This window comes from Sorex araneus, chromosome 6, assembly GCF_027595985.1.
Source record: "Sorex araneus isolate mSorAra2 chromosome 6, mSorAra2.pri, whole genome shotgun sequence".
In the NCBI taxonomy this organism is placed as follows: Eukaryota; Metazoa; Chordata; class Mammalia; order Eulipotyphla; family Soricidae; genus Sorex; species Sorex araneus.
The window spans coordinates 161,308,293-161,313,185 of NC_073307.1; positions in this window are offsets into that span (position 1 = coordinate 161,308,293).

Consider the following 4,893-nt stretch of genomic DNA (forward strand, 5'->3'; position numbering starts at 1 on the left):
CACACAGATGCTCCAGGCCTGGAGGGACGAGCAGAGCTTGGGTGGAAGCCAGGGCTTGTGTGAAGATATGTGTGCACATGTGTAGGGCGTCACATGTGTAGGGCGTGGTAGTACCTTTCAGATAGGTGAGGATCCTTTAATCCAACAGAAGGGATGTTCTCATTTTTGGGGGAGGAGAGTTTGGCCCACACCTGAAGGTGCTCAGGGACTGTTTCTGTCACTGTGCTCAGCGGCCACTCCTGGCGGTGTTTGGGGAACCATATGGTATGCTGGAGATCAATACCAGGTGGGCCGTGTGCAAGGCAACCCCCCTACCTGCTGTACTATTTCTCCAGTCCCACTACTTACTTTATTTTTCTTTTTGGGTCACACCCGACAATGCACAGGGGTCACTCCTGGCTCTGCACTCAGGAATCACCCCTGGTGGTGCTCAGGGGGCCATATGGGATGCTGGGATTTGATCCCGGGTCGGCTGCATGCAAGACAAATGCCCTACCCGCTGTGCTTTTGCTCCAGTCCCTAATCACTTGTTTAGTCTGGTGGGTCATACCATTGTGCCTTGTGGTCTTAATATGTTCTATCCTACAGTCTAGGATTCTATCCTAGAGCCTTACACCTACTCTTTCTGCCTCAGTTTCCATTCAGTTCTGAGCGAATGGAAACTGAGGAGTTTTTCTCCCTACTCCACGACTGATTCAACACTTCTTATCCACGACTGAGTTCCTACATTATGCGGGATGTCCTTCACCTATCCTTTAACACTCTACTTTAGAGTTCACTCTACTTTCTGTACCATGTGACTGATTCCGATTTGATCCCTGGCACTGCCTATGGTCCTCTGAACAGTGCAAGGGGTCACACTCTGAACAACACTGGGCATGATTCAAAAACTAAAAACTAAAACTGTAGCACTGTAGCACTGTTGTACTGTTGTTCATGGATTTGCTTGAGCGGGCACCAGTAACGTCTTCATTGTGAGACTTGTTACTGTTTTTGGCATATCGAATATGCCACAGGGAGCTTGACAGGCTCTGCTGTGTGGGCGGGATACTCTCGGTAGCTTGCTGGGCTCTCCGAGAGGGATGGAGGAATGGAACCCAGGTTGGCTGCATGCAAGGTAAATGCCCTACCTTCTGTGCTATCACTAAAACTAAAACTTCACTGGGGAGGAGGAGAAGGGCTAGGACCCCACCCATGGTGCTTCAGGGACCATATGTGGTGTTGGGAATCCAACCTAGGTTGGCTGCATGCAAGGCAAGCACCCAGCTTGCTGTACTATCTCTCTGGCCCACTGAATTCATTTTTTGGGTTGGGGTGGGGGGACACTGCTCAGGGCTTACTCATGACTCTGCCCTCATCCCGGTGGGGGTTTGGGAGGCCACAGGGGACCCCAGGAATCAAACCTGGGTCAGCCATGTGTAAGGTAAGCACCTTACCCGCTGTACTAGAGTTCTGGTCTCTGAACTCATTCACTTTTTGTTTTATTAATTAATTAATTAATTAATGTTGGCCCCCACGACGTGACTCTCAGGGGTTACTCCTGGTTGGGCACTCAGAGATCATTCCTCGTGGTGTTTGGGGAACCACAGGGGATGCTGGGGATTGAACCTGGGTTGGCTGCGTGCAAGGCAATCTCTCTGGCTCCTGAACTTACCCTTTAAGAGAAGTTACTGGATAGTCTTACTTTCGTTGGTGGAAATTTGTGAATTTAATTATGACTGTGGGATTTCTCCAGTGCCTCAAGAATACAAGCCCCACGTGATCGTTGGGCCTCTCCGCATCGGAATGATTTCTCCAAGGCAGTAGACTTGATGGAATTTTATTCTAATAAGGACTTCCTATAGTTCCATGTGTTATCTGATAGAACTGTTCTTTGAGAAAAAAAAAAGAAAAGAAAAAGAAAAAGATACCGTGTCATTCTGGGGACAAGTTTTGACTTTGATGGAAATCCGTGAATAGAATACCACTCAAGAGAGGCACGTGGGACCCGCGTGGTGAGTGGGCTCAGCGACTCCAGAGGGAGCTGGGGAGAGCAGGAGTGCAAGCTGGAGGAGGCCTTTGAAAGAGGCTCCAAGAGGCAAGATGTCAGAGCAGTGTAAAGAGAACAAGTCTGAGTGCAGTTTAGTGACGGGATCTCCGTGGTGTTTGGGTTAGAAACGGATCAGTGAGTAGCGAGTACTCAGAAACACCCTCTCTGCCTCTTTTACCCTGAGGTACTTGTCATCGACAAAAGCAATTGTTGCCTTGAGCTTCTACTACCACCTTAGAGGTCTGAAGCAGGCAGGCCTGAGAGGGCCCGTGGCCAGGAGAGAAATTGCCCTGACCACCATCCCTAGCTCAAAGGCAGGCAGGCTCACCCTTTTTTTTTAAATTTTATTATTATTATTATTATTATTTTTTGCTTTTTGGGTCACACCTGGCAATGCACAGGGGTTACTCCTGGCTCTGCACTCAGGAATTACTCCTGGCGGTGCTCAGGGGACCATATGGGATGCTGGGAATCGAACCCGGGTCGGCTGCGTGCAAGGCAAATGCCCTACCCGCTGTGCTATTGCTCCAGCCCCTCACCCTTTTATTTTTGACTTATATTTTTGCTTTTTTTTTTTTTGGGTTTCCCCTGGCTGTGCTCAGGAATTACTCCTGGTGGTGCATGGGGGAGCCATATGGGGTGCCGGGGATTGAACCTGAGTCTGCCACGTGCAAGGCAAATGCCCTTCCCCACTGCACTATTACTCTGGTCCCAGGCCACCCTTTGAGAGATGCAGCAACTGAGGCAGCACTCACAGAAGGGTGGTCTCACAAAGGACCGTATGCATGAGGTCTAACAGGCTGTGATAAGAGCGCGGATGTCAAAGTTCAAAATTCAAAGTTTCTTCCCTGAAACTCCGATTTGTTTCCATGTCAGTGGAGATCTTCAGGCTAAGGGGATTTGGAGAAACTCTCTAGAGCACTCTCTCCCCTTGGGGGAAAGCTGTGTTCCCTGCATTCTCTCGAGGCTGCATAATTTCCTCTCTCTCCCTAAGCCCATTTCCCTAAATAGAATGGTTTTATTTCCCTCCTTGTCTCCTCCTCCTGAAATTCTTTTCTGTGAGGGCAGATGACTGATTTTTTTGCCTTTCCTAGGGAAGAGCTGCCTCCTGCTCCGTCCAGCCTGAGGCCCCGGGTCCCTGACCAAGGGCTTTATAGGTGCAGTGTGAGGGCTGCCCACAGGGGTCCGTAGAATACTCACATTCATGGCCAGCAGGTGCTTTGAGCAGAATTGGCCAGTCCTAGTTCCCTACATACTTCCCTGGAAGACCAAGATGGGTCAAGCAAGAATGTCTTGGGAACAGAAGACTTTGCCTACGGGACTGAGTTCATATGGGACGGGCCTTGGGACTCCAGTGGTGGGAAGTTGGCTCTCTGGTGATGGCTTGGAGTGATGGATGCACGAGAAGTCTGATTGTGGGTGGAGGGGAGGAGGAGGATAGGTCAGGGAAGGGACCACCATGACAATGATAAGGGTCTGGACAAGCTCTGGGTGCTTAAAAGAGGTAAAATGGTTTGCATGATGCCCTTTCAGTGATAATATGACAAACCAACATGCCTAAGAGGGAAAGGAAAAAGACAGAAGTACCTATCGGAGAGAGGCTAGGGTGGGCGGGAGGGAAACTGGGCACACTGGTGGACGGAAGTGGATACAGGGGACGGGATTGGAACCTTGAACACCTGAAGAACTTTGGTACTTTGTTATTCATGGTGACTCAATGGGCTGGAGTGATAGCACAGCAGGTAGGGCGTTTGCCTTGTACGTGGCCAACCCGGGTTTAACTCTTCTGTCCCTCTTGAAGAACTCGGCAACTTACCGAGAGTATCTCACCTGCACGGCAGAGCCTGGCAAGCTACCCATGGTGTATTCGATATGCCAAAAACAGCAGCAACAAGTCTCACAATGGAGACGTTACTGGTGCCCGCTCGAGTAAATCGATGAACAATGGGACGACAGTGCTCCAGTGCTCCAGTGGTGACTCAATAAATAAAAATTAAAAATCTCCAATATTGTATATCCCAGTACCTCAGTAGAAAGATTTATCCGTGGGTCTCTGAAATAAGGCCAATCAATGAGCATGTATAGCTGAGCTGGAGGTGGTTTGTGGGTGTGGTTCCCACATACCTAACTTTTGGCTGTTTAATTTCTTGTTAAACTTGGTTCCAAGTTATTGGAGTCTGGCCAAAGGCACAGCGGCAATTTGGAGGTGTCAGGAAGCCTGAAGGCACCATCAGGCTGCTGATGCACTCATTCCCGCAGGCACAGGGTGACCTGTTGGCGCCACCATACCTGCTCATATTCTCTCTTGAGCACATACTCCTTTCTTTCTCCCTCTCGCATCTTTCTAAGCAAGTTTCATTCAATAAAAACTTTCTTGCTTCACTATTTCGCCTCCTTCTGAAATGCTTTTCTGTTGGGGAAAGGCAAGGGATCCAGAATGCCTGTGCCTGAGGCTAGGATTGATTTTCCTTTCCGCAAAGATTAATTCTTCTCTCCAGCCTAAATCCACAGCGCCCGGGGAAAGCTACAGGCAGAAATCATCTCCCACACCGTGCAGAATAAGTGAGCTTCAGGGGCAGCAAGGTAGCTGATCATGGGGGCCGGAGCAATAGCACAGCGGGGAAGGTGTTTGCCTTGCACGCAGCCAACCCAGGTTCAATCCCCAGCATCCCATAGGGCCCCTTGAGCACTGCCAGGAGTAATTTCTGAGTGCAGAGCCAGGAGTAACTCCTGAGTGTCACTGGGTGTGACCCCAAACCCTAAATAAATAAATAAATAAATAAACAAACAAATAGATAAAGAAGGTTGATCATGTGGCTGGCTTAGTTTGAGCCTTTTGTGCTCAAATGCTCAAATTAGATTGA